Source organism: Apis laboriosa, unplaced genomic scaffold (assembly GCF_014066325.1).
Source record: "Apis laboriosa isolate Shangri-la unplaced genomic scaffold, ASM1406632v1 scaffold42_cov153, whole genome shotgun sequence".
NCBI lineage: Eukaryota > Metazoa > Arthropoda > Insecta > Hymenoptera > Apidae > Apis > Apis laboriosa.
This window is the reverse complement of record NW_025223257.1, coordinates 186,693-199,444: the sequence shown is the minus strand read 5'-3', so window position 1 is coordinate 199,444 and position 12,752 is coordinate 186,693. Positions and strand designations below refer to the sequence as shown.

General features: G+C 45.7%; 1 protein-coding gene across 10 annotated transcripts in view; it reads right to left on the bottom strand.

Moving 5' to 3' along the window:
- LOC122716132 (transcription factor Sox-2) overlaps positions 1-12,752 on the bottom strand; it is a 270,718-nt gene that overhangs the window by 73,971 nt on the left and 183,995 nt on the right. The window lies entirely within an intron of this gene.

The window sequence follows — 12,752 nt, the reverse complement described above, 5'->3', positions numbered from 1 at the left end:
GACGTGTGACGCAAGATGTTCAACGCTTGGCGGAAACGCGAGGATAATCCTTTTCGAGTCTCCTCTCGTGATTCTTCTTTTGAAAAGGGGAAGGGGGGGGGCAGTGGGGAGGGCGGGACGAGGGACGTTCTGTCCGTTCAACGTTGAACGGGCAGAAGAAAAGAAGTGGCATAATTTGTCACCGCGCGACGTCCCGCGCGATACATCACCCCGCGTGGAACGCTCGCCTCTCGCTGTAATTAATCAACGATGCAGCGATAAATAATTAAGATTCGAGCGGAGCCTGGGTCGTCTCATTAATTACGACTACGCGCAACTCGCGCGACTTTCTACTAATTGTAAGCATCGTCCGTTTCTGCCAGACTGCCAGCTTCCTTTCCCATTCCCAACCTTCCCTCTCTCTCTCTCTTTCTCTTTTTCTCGCCTTCTTTTCTCGGCGGCGATCCTACGGATCGTTTGAATAAAACGACACGTATCCGCGCGACACGCGTCCACCGTGCAGAGATACGCGGCGCGATGCCGGGAGAAAAATATCCCGTTATCGTCGCCGAGTTTCTTATACACGGCGGCGCGCGCGAATTAATTTCGTTATCAGTCGCGAGCCGTATCTCGTATCTCGTGTTTTCGGACCTCTTCCCTCCATTTATCGATCGATCGAATATTTAATTGCCAATCGCGGACGGATTCTAACTTTCTCCAATATCGAATTATCGAGCGTATCGCGAGTAGTTTTCCAGATAGACGGATGAACGGATGTACGGATACTTTCTTTCTTCTCCTTTCCTTTTCTTTTTCTTTTCGAAAAGAACGACTTTCCTTTCGTTTTCCATTCTTAACCGCGCTCGAACGTATCTATCTCGAAATCTCTCGCGTCCCTCTCGAAAATCGATCATTCCAACATTGGAACAATTAATACAGACGTTGGTTGTAATAATAATAATAATAATAATAATAATTTTCGTCGATGATTGGTTTCTTGCGTCGCAGTTGGCGATGCGAGTTATCGTGACTGTTATCGTTCCCCGACCGTGGGGAGAAAAATATTTTCTTGCGTCGCGTTCAAACGTCGCGACGATAATTAGCCCGAAGAAATTACTCCTCTCCGTTGTTATCGATAGGCGCGCACCTCAGTCTTTGCTTGCATCATGGTTGCTGAAAAAAAGAAAAGAGAGAAGGTCGATTGTTCGGGGGAAGGGAGGGAGGCGAATCGAAGGTGAAGAGGGGAACGTTTGGGAAAACTGTGCTCCATATAAGACTAGCCGGGTCGGGTTTAAAATTAACCGGCAAAGTAGGGAGCAGAATCGTAGCGGGAATCAATTATACAAATAATTTACGAGGCTTTCGAATCCGCGATCCGCGTTTCTCGCGTGTCGCAGACACGCCGGTTCTTCGCTTAACGGCAACGTCGCTGGCAGAGTTGATGAGAATATAATTGCAAAGTCATTCATCAGGCATCGAGCGGCGGGTTGTAACGCGAATCGCGTTAGAACGGATCGCTATGGTTCGACGATACGTCGATGAATATACGTGCACGCTGAATTTCGCTTCGCATTCCGTGAAATCGTTGAATCCTCGAAGTAGGTCTCTCTCTTTTTCCACCGAATAATTTCAGAATATATTCGCTTGCTATCCACGAATGCAATTTGTCTCCTCGTGCCTATTATCCGCTTGAGAATGTAAACAGGTTTCATCTTTGAACACTGTATGCAAATTTCACGTTTTTCAAACTACGTGCCGAAGTTCGATCGCTTGTTAATTCCCCCTTGCGAAATCCACGCGTTTTCAATGCGGCGATTTTACAATTATTTGGACAAAGATGCATACGCGCTTTCTCCGCCGATCGTCCATCGATCCGGGCATCATTGTTACCTTGCGTCGTAAATTATCGCGCGATATCGACGGCCCCGCCGATGATGCCTGCCAATTATCGTCGCTCTGCTGCCTCGACAAATATTCATCGATCTTGAACCTTAACGAGTGCACGGCCGCTCGAGCGGTTTACGGCTCGCGCTTAAAGGATAAAAATCGTTGCGGAGTCGGTCGAATTACTTGTTATTGCGGGATGTGTGTGTGTGTGTATATATATATATATATACACATATACGGGAGAATATTTAGCCGGCCGACTCCGTTAAACCGTTAAACCGACACCGGAGAAGAAGTTTCCACCGGTGTGCGTTCGATGGTAACGATTCCCACTTATCCGAAAGAAGCGAGGCATAATCGGTGTGTTACGTGGCGTTTCACGGAGTGTTAAGTGCACGCGGACGTCGAGTCGCCGTGCGAGCAGCTAGAGAGCCTGCTAACGCTTACCCAGAGAATGGAAAATTGCATAAGAGTCCCTCGAGCGGGCCACGCTCGATAAATATGCATCAGCCGCGCATCGGTGCATTTACGCTCGAAATAGGCGTCGATGCGTCCTCTCTACGTCGGTTTCTTTCTCTCTCTCTCTCTCTCTCTCTCTCTTTTTCTTCCTCTCTCCTTCTCTCTCTCTTTTTTCTTCTTCTTCCTTCGAAATCGAAAGGAGGAAACGAAGATACGAAACGTTTGCTCTCCTCGTGGGGAAAAATTCCCCTCCCTCGATCTATTCCTATATATATATATATATATATATATATACACGCATAAGAAATAATCATCCGTTTGATGATAAATAATTTTCGAAAACAGCGAGACACTCGATATTCGAAATCTATCGATTCCTCGAGTATACAAACACGATACGACCTTACCTTGGCGGAACATTATGATAATCGTTTCGTGTTGTGACATCCACACGTTAACTGGCGATCGTGGAATATTTAAATTTCCGATTTGGCACCGATCGATGCCCCGGGGGGAAACGCGAAACGGTATTTCCATTTTCGCGACCGATTAAATCGACGCTCCTCTCTCTCTCTCTTCTCTCTTTTTTTTTCGCGAAATTGAATCGCCAAACTGTTGGCCAGCCTCGAACGAGCCTCCTTTGAAACGTGTATTGTTTAAAACGTTGAAAAAATAAAAAAAGAAGAAAGGAAAAAAAGAGAGGAGCCGTCAGAAAGCGGCGAATCAAGGTGACCATGGGATATTGAAAAATTACGGTTGTACGTTGCGCAATTGCCGGGCAAAAAAGTCACAAAGAGAGAGAGATAAATGCTCGTCTCGCTAATTTCCGCCCCCTCCGACCATCTTCTTGGTCTTCCTTCTCGACTCGCGCGACTCGATGGCGCGGGTATAGATGTCAGGACGATAGCAAATTTCATTTATTATTCTCGCCTCGGCCGGCCTCCTCCTCCCCGCTCGCGGTGGAAAGGACACACATAGAAGGATTGACCATGACGACGACGACCACGACGACGACCACGACGACTACGATCACGACCACGACCACGACCACGACGACTACGACGATTTCTTTCACGCGACACACGCGACATTTATCACGCGTGTGACATTTTAATTAAATACGATGACACTCACGGTTCGGCCTGTCGCGGACGCCGTACGCAACTACGAAATGTACCAACACGCGTGCCTTTCTAGCAAACTCGTCTCTGGGAACACGTCTTTCGTAAGAGCCTCTCGTGAGAGAGCATGCCTCTATATAGCCGGGATATCGGCGTGAATCTCGACACGTTTCGCGGCTAATATATCTCCTCCTCGTTCGTTCCGAGGCGGGTGCTAAAGCACAGATTTTCTGGATGCTTCGTTCTTTCTCCTTCTTCTCGTTCTTCGAGAGTTAAACTCTTTCTTTAAGCGATTTCTCTTTTTTTTTCTCCCCCTTCCCTTCCCTCTCGCGTAACGCGGAACAAGGCAATTATCATCGATATTAAATAGTGGAATGGGAAAGGTTGATGATTTTCGCGCGCAAGATTTTCCGACTCGCGGCGCGCATCGCGGCGATGATTAGACGGCCTCGTAATTAAGACACGGCTACGAACTCGTTAAATTACGCCGGCAACTCGATGGAAATTAGTACGCATCAACTTCTATATGTATATACATATATATATATATTAATATTCCTGACCGCCTGATTAATGGTAATTCCAACGCGAGCAAAAAAACTGTGCCGAGGAAAGTTCTTTATTTAAATCACACTTCCTAATAACGTTTAAGATCGATCATTCCTCCCCTGAATTTTTTAACAATTCAAAATCCTTTTCGAACGATCCATGACCTGCTCGTTCATGGATCCACAGGTGGTGGAATCGAATTATCGAATATATATACACGCTTTGAAATATTAATCGCTCTTCGACCGCTTTCTGCGAGAAATATCTAGTAGACAGTGGCAAGAATTTTTATCTCGTCGCTCTGACGGGAAATTTCTTCCAGCAAGAAAGTCTGGAAAGATTGGAAGAGGAAATCGGGACGATATCCGGCGGGCGGCGGCGAGGAATAATTGAGACAGCGGCGCGGCCGCGTCGCTTATATCAGCTCGTCGGGGGTCGTCCACCGGCGAAATTAGCGTCCGAAATCCCAATCGCGACGTGGCGATCTCCCCGACGACGATGGCCAGCCGCGATAAGTGGACGCGTGACGCCGTTAGAAAGGTCGGTTGCCAGAAGGCGGTTGCGGAACCGGCGACGATAAGAAGGCTCGAAAGCCACCGAAATTAAGACAAATCGGGGAACAACGATTGCGATCGCGTTCAATTAACCCGGACGGATCTCTGGTGGCGCGATTCGTCGCCACGGCCCGTCACATGCGAATCGTGCATTAGGGAGGAGAGGGTGGCTTCCTTCGCCCACCTCCTCGTTTCGTTTCGGCGAACGATAACTCGAACCGCTTCGTGCACGTATGCACTGCCGCCGCGCGCACAATCTCGGCCATAAGTCACACCGAACTCTTGGAACGTTTAGGGGAAAGATATATCGTTGTTGACGATTAACGATTATTTACCTTTACAAAAGGGTGATGAATAACGTTAGTAATATCGTTATAGCGAATAACGATGGAATTCAATTTTTCTTCTTTTTTTTTCTTTTTCTTTTTTTTTTTTTTTTTTTTGGTAGTATATTTTATTTGGTAGTAGAACTCGGTGGCGAGTTATGGACGGTGGGAGGTTGTTTGGGGGAGGTTGACGGTGCGCGGCCGGGTTATCGGCCGGGACACCGGTTTATCAGTGGCCGGCTGAAAAATCACCGGCCGGAAAATAATTGTTAAGTGCTTTATTAGCGCAATAACGCACGTCTGGGCCAGGGCAGGGCGGGGGTGTGGAAACGAAAGGGTCGAGGGGGAGATAGCGAAACCGCTGCCGGGATCCTTGGCCGCGATTTATGGCCCCTGTCCACTGCTCGCTTTTCGATTTCTTGTTTGTTTTTATGGGGGCTTATGGTTGGCTCGCGCGGGGAAGCATAAACGCTCGCGATGGCCAAGATACCGCCGAGAGGGAGAGAGCGTTGGTATGCGTTGGTGAGCGTAGTCATGGCGACGACTAACCGAGAGAGAGAGAGAGAGAGAAAGAGAGAGGGAGGAAAGGAAAAGGCTGAGGCCAAGGAACGAGTTTCTCTCGAAACCCAGACGATCGTTTCGATCCCCTTTGATTCCGTGCCGTGTCACTCGAACGGGAAATGGCTCTAAACAGAAGTGCGACAAATCGTCGAGGCCTAAGGGTCAATTTAGAAGAAACCTCCGCCTACGGGGAAAGGGTGTTCGATCCTCGCGATGATAGTTTCACCGTCTCCTCCTCGTCGCGTTAAGAAGGTCGCATTAACGTCGAGTCCACCAGTTGGGTTAACTGATTGGCGTGGCGATGCAGGCTGCGATGCGGGGGGACCCGAGCTATACGCTCGAGAACGACGAAAAAGGGAGGGCGAGAAAATATCCAGGAAATCGACTCTCGTGTACGCCGCTCTGAGTATCGTAATGACCGGATTGACGTCTAATTAAAGCACCTGCTGATTAGCGCTGCTCGCCCACCCAGTTAACGAACCTTCCTGAATTTCGAGAATCGCGTCGAAAACGCTCGAGACGCGTTGGATATATACATATATATATATATATATACACGTATAATTAATCCAAAAAAATTCGAAACGTTCGACACGAATTATAAAATCCTTCTAAAAGGATTCTAATATCTTGTCGCCGCTCTAATATCTTCATATACGGATCATCCTGTTATCACGGCCATTCCACGCGTATACACCGCGAGGATACACGGACGGGTCATCGTTTCCCCAAGGAGGCAATAAATACCTGGGGAGAGGAGAACGGCGTCATTTTCAGGAGACAGTAACGCTGCTACGTTGGGGCAGAGGGATAGGCTGGTTAATTTCACTAGGAACGCGCGACGATCCGAAAATAAAACCGGGGAACGACGAAAGCGGAGAAAGAGAGAGAGGGAGAGAGAGAGAGAGAGAGAGAGGGGGGGAGAGCGAGAGAGGAGAAACCCGTCCTCGGAGGTTTTGTCCCTGTATCGGCTGCCGGTGGTGGTTGGCAGTCGAACCGGTGGTGCTATTAACGACATTAACGTTACTCGGGGCAAACACGGCCCTATATCATCCCGGGCCTGCGGAATAATAAACAATAAATTTCGGTGAAATACGGCGTCGAACAAGCGTAACCCATTTGTTTGCGATAAACTGACCCCGCAGCTAGTCGAACCAGTCTGCAACCATCGTCTCTCACCGTCGTCGTTTCACCCTTGCTCTCCTCTGTGATACCTGCAGCATATCCCTCCTCGCCTACCTCCTCCTCCTAGGACACTCCTGGAGGAATGTCGCTCGAGGAGGATTAGATTTCCTCCTGTGGATAGGATATAAAATTTCGAATGGAACGGAGTCGCGTGGCTCTCTCGAGAAAGGTGAATTCACTCGTTCGCCTTCGGGTGGCGAGGATGGAAATTTGGAAATTTTTCGAGGAATTTTGAAAGAAAATTTTCGAGAAGCGCGGCGAAATTTGTTCTTCTTTTTTTTTTTTCCTTTTTTACTCGCCACGGATCGCCGAGAGTTTAATCAGAGCAGGGAGCAGCGGCCGCGAATAAACGCAAGCCGAGCACGAAACGCGAAAAAGGTCGGTATTTTCCGCTCGAAAATACGATCGCGTATGTTATCGTGCCAATTAACAAATTGGAATGGGTCCCTTTGGATTCTCGATGACCGCCGTTCATCGCCATAACTGTCTTGTGCTCGTGCCATAAACACGGTCAGCCTCGAAAAAGAGGAAGAAAAGAAGAAAAAAAAAAAAAAAGAACGAGAGGAAAGTGTGGCCGCGCCGAAGGGAGAATCAAGCAAGAATACGAACGAATTCTCGAAATTCATTCCGCGTACACCGATGCAGTCTTTCTTAAAAGAAATATCTTGAGTCCTTGTCCAGCAGCAAGACGACGTCTTGTTTCAGAAATGCGTGGATAATTTCATAGAAGAGAGAGAGAGAAAGAGAGAGAGAGAGAGAGAGAGAGAGAGAAAAGGGGGAGAGGTGGGGGAAAGGAAAAAGTAACAAGATCCGGAATTGGCAGGTAATCGACTAATCGGCCCCCGTGGCGCAAAATATCGCGTGAGGATCGGCGAGGATCCTTTTGGGCCGTGGCTTGCGGGGTTATTGGCTGGTAAAGCTTACTTGAACGTTAATAACAAGGTCGTTTCACACCGGATACTCGATTGCACCGGTGGCAGCCTGCCAATAACTCCGCTCTCCTCCATAAGGAGTGCGTTTTAGGTAATTGGCCGTGAATATTATCTTACCCGGGGGTTAACCCGGGCCGGGAAGGCCGAGAAAGGGAGAAACCAAACCGCGATACCTTCCACCGTTACGTTCACGAGGGGGATTATTTTTTCGTCGATCGCCCACGTGCCATTTCCAGATTGATGCTTTCTTCTTGCTAAGATTAATTTCCATTGCTCGATCGACTATATATATATATATATATATATAGAGGCATAAATATAAGAATCCGTGGAATTGTAAATTAATCGTGGCGCCAGGAAAACGTAGCCGACTACCGATCCGAGAAAATTATTATTCCGACCGAGCTTTTGAATCTAAGATCAAATAGCGAGTCGTATAATAAAATCCCTCGTAAAATAACAAAATTTACACGAAGGTGGTTCGCGTTGGGAATTAGTTAGGAGAAGGCTGGCATTCCGTGGGCCGGGGGTTAAAATTCGAAAGAAAGGAGAGTTGGAGTACGACGTTTCAATTAAATAGAGTTTTTCGATTGCTGTAAGGAGAGAAGGCCCACGACCTTGGCGCGCGTTGAGATTAATCACGCGTCGGATCGTTGCTTGCCGGCCGGCAATTAATTAAATCACGGGTTGGCAAGAGCCGGCTCTATTCACGAGATAGCTTTATCAATGCCCGTTTCCCTTTGCCACCCGCGTTTCTCTCGTTTCCCGCGAACCGAGAAAATTCCTCGCTTATGTATGTACGCAAACGTACACTCCCTCCCTGCGAGCACGGCCGAGCCGAGCGTAAATCAGTCGAGGAATAGAGTCAGGTGCGAGACACCGTGTGGGCGTTATGGCGGTTTGACCGGCCGGGACACCGAGCGAGTTGCTTTCCGCGTGGAAAAACGTGGAGCGAAATGGAAACGAAATTCCAGCGCCGATTCCTAGGATTAAGCTGGGGAAAGAGTTATAACTTGACAACTGTTTCTGACCGTTAATCGGTCGGTTGAAAAAGAACACGCGTGATTTATTTATTGATCGAAACGGGAGCCTCCTTCCTCGAATCGAAAAAAATCGATCGGTCCCAATCGCGATCGATTTTGCACGGATTTCTTTTCCTTCTTTTTCTTTTTCTTTTTTGCAACTTCGATTCGATTCCAAGTTGTCTCGAGAAACGTAGATACACACTAGGAACGAGACGAATACTTAATCGGTGATTTTTCTTTTTCTTTTCTTATCGATTAAAAAGTTTTATTCGATCGGGGCAGTTGAACTTGATTACAATACGAGATAATTAATTTGTCGAAGGTTGATACATCAGGATATATTATATATATATATATATATTACGATTAACGATAGTAGGGAACGATGGTTGATTCCGAATGACATATTTCCGCGTTATCGTAGCGTGTAACATGGTCGGTCGATACCTATCTCTCGAGCAGCAGCTCGTGTTTCATCAAGATTGATCCGCGTCGACAAAAACCGGCCGCATTTCTCTAATTTTTCTTTTCCGCCTCGGTGATCGAACGATCCGTCTATCGCGAGGCGGATCGTCGAGCGGCTATTCGAACACCGCTAGGGCATAATTTGAATATCTCTCGCGTGTGTCTCGAGTCGCGGTTGTTTCCCCCATTGTTTCCATTACCATTAACAACAAACAAGTGCTCCTTATCGAGCGCATACTCGTTAGCGCTCGCTTTAGCCAAGTAATAGCGGCGATGCGACAGAACAGAAGAACGGATTCGTGCGAGCGAAAATTAATAATCGTGCGGATTCGTTTGCGCAGGCAACTGTGAAATCCAAGAATGCGAAATCCATGCAAAGATAGATTGGAGGAGTCCACACGGAACGGTGAAATAGGACAAATGAAAAGAAAAGAATCTCGAAAGTTTGGAACTTTATCCCCCTCCCCCCCCCCCTCCAAAGCGCGTCGATCGAGTCGAAAATACTCGAAATTGATATTCTTTTTTTTTTTTTTTTTTTTCTTTTTCCCTCGCGGGTAATTGTTTCGCCCTCGCGGGACCCAGGCGAGGCCCGCAATTGGCGCGCGCACTTTGGAGGGTTGTCGGTCGATAACAGAGAAGAGAAAACAAAACAAGGGAATAGAGGAAGAAAAGAAAGGAAGAAAGGGAAAAGCAGCAAGAAAGCTGGAGGAAGGCTCGTTAGAGAGACGGAAAGAGAGAGAGAGAGAGAGAGAGAAAGAATCAGGATAAAGAAGCGTATAGCTGGCGGACCGGCGTGGCGTGGCGTGGCGTGGCGCGTCGCGTCGCGCGTCCTCGTGGGGCGTGAAACACTTGAAAATCCCGGTTATGCAAAACATAGGAAAATGGCCCTCCAGGCCAGGACGTTAGGTGGAACACGTAATTGAAAGCACTTTAGAAACCCTACGGCACGCACAACGAGCACTCGCATTTGCATTCAGTGGCAGAGAGAATGCCTTTTAACCGAAATGACTGCGTGTATATGACAAACGCCAGGTTTATGTGCCGGAACGATGGGAATATTTATTGGCGCGAATTAATGTCTCCACTCGTCCGTGGCGAGCGTTATATTTATTAGGACATTTCGCGGCGGCTATTCGAGCCGAGCCTGTGAATAAAAACGGCTATCCACCGGGAAAAAGGATACCGAAAAACCCGTTCGTCTCGTTCGCCTCTTCCTCGTTCGTTCGTTCCTTCCTTCCCTGTATCTCGATCTCTCCACGCCTAATCGTCCGTAGATTTTCTTCTCGCGTGTAATCGCGATGCATTTTCACCCAACGATCGACTTCGACAACGATTTGGAAAAGGATTGTAAACAACGGTTCAACGCGGTCGCTTGAAAATTTTAAACGGCAGAAAAATGTAACCGCGAAATCGATTGGAAGATCTATCGCGTGTCGTTTCATCGTGTATCGCGGTGTATGATTGAAAAGCGAATGATAGAGAAAGAGAGAGAGAGAGATAGAGATAGAGAAAAAAAGACTCGAAAGACGATGATCCACGCGGAGGATGCATGCAAATTACACACAAGAGTGAATCGATGTTGTTTCTTCTCTGTGGAAGATTGAATTACCTGATTCGTATCTTTCGGCTCTTCGATATTTCGTTCAATTGGTTAATTGTTGTTGGTAAAATTGAAAAATGAAACAACAAACGAATTATACTCTCTCGATTAATATACACATTGTATATTGTAATATATATTCGAAAGTTACCACGACGATTCGTTGCCATGGCAAAATATGTACATTACAGTGCTTACGATTTAAAAAGAAAAAAAAAACTTCACGATTACGGTTTTTATCGGTAATTTATACAAAGCTTTCGTAACCATCTCTCTTTCGCTTTGCATGCTCGTATGCGTAAATATGTTATATGATGTTATATCGTGTGAAAAAAAAAAAAAAAAAAACAAGAAAGAAAGAAAGGAGAACGACGTTCCTATCTTTTTGCATTTACGAACTTATCGTGAAAATTGTTATTTAAAAAAAAAAAAAAAAACTCATTTTTATACAAATCCAAAAATCTCGATCGTGGCAACGCAATTGAGCAACTCTTTAAGAAGAAGAGTTTCGTATCAAGCTACGCGATTAAAAAATAAAAAAAAGAACAAATACTCTTGCTTGATACTCGATAAAGAAGAAAAAAAGGGGGGAGGGGAGAGAAGAGAAATATAATAAAAACAAATCGGCCTCTCCTTTCTGTCGATCGGATTTCACGCATTTCGAGACGAAACTCGAAGAAAGCTCGAGATACCGATACTGAACTTTGTCCAAGAATCGTGAAAAACTAGGGACGCGAGAAACTGGTTCCCTGGCAAGTATCTGCAAAGTTGCGCGTGGTTGAAGTTTGATCGATCGATCGATCCGGGATTTCAGAAGCCTCTTATCACGGCACGGTTACAAGCGAGAGGGTAACTTATTAAAATACGACGAGAAGAAGTTCGAGGAACCTCTTTCGCGTAACGAATTTCGATTCCGTCGTTCTCCCTTCGTTTGAACGTCAGATCGGTCGCGATTAGTCGACTTTTCGAATTTTCGATTTAAAGCCCTTGGAAACAGGGGCGAAGCGTAGAAAAACGCAATACGCGCGTTTCACAGATTGTTCGATCGATGACGATCGAAAAGAGGAAACGGATGGCGGTGCGGTACTCGAACGAAAATGGGGAAGAGGAAGGGAGGAGGAAAGGTGCGCGTGTAACCGAGTCGCAGATGAGAACGATAATTATAATTATAATAATTACAATGGTAAAGATAAGTAATAGTAAAGATAATAATAGTAATAATAATAATAATAATAATATTAATAATAATAATATTAATAATAATAATATTAATAATAATAACGAAGGGAAAAAAAATCATCGACGATAATGGTAATAACATTAATAACGACGTCACAGTAATAAAGTAAACGAAATAATATGCTGATAAAACGTACTTTATTGTAATGAGTACCCTTGAAGTTCTCTCCTTTCCTCTTTTTCTCGCGTGACAAAGAAGGCACAAGGTTTTTATAATACCATAAAAGAAAGAGAAGGATCCGGGGTTAACAATCAACGACCAATCTACTTCCACAATAATTTCCCACTCTCGCATACGAACACACAAAACTCTTCTCGGTACACCGAAAGGGATTCTTTCGTCTATGTGAACTACGTTCGCAGGATCGACTGTGGGGGAAGGGATGCAAGATATGCGCGATAAATACTGTTCTTGTTTCTTCTCCTCCCGTTCCATTTTTTCTTTTCCTTCTTCTTCTTCTTCTTCTTTCGCTTTTTTTTCTTTTCTTTTTCTTTCCTCTCTTTCTCGTTCTTTTTTTAATCGATACGCAATTGGGATTTCGCTTCTTCTTAGCTTAAACCAACGCCATCTCTAGCGATCGTGTACGCGCACTTTTTCTCTCTCGTTCATTCTCATTTATTCTCATTCATTCTCATTCATTCTCATTCATTCTCTCTCTCTCTCTCTCTCTCATCGTATACGATATTTCGTACATATATTCATTTTAATGAACGATGCGATTAGAAATGGTAGGAAAAAAACGAGTACACGACGATGGACGTCGAACGAGACGTCGCCGAACGGCCAGAAGAGAAAAGAGGAGAATATTGCTGGTAGAAAATATGATACATATCTCTTATTCTAGTTCTATATATTCTATTAATATATAT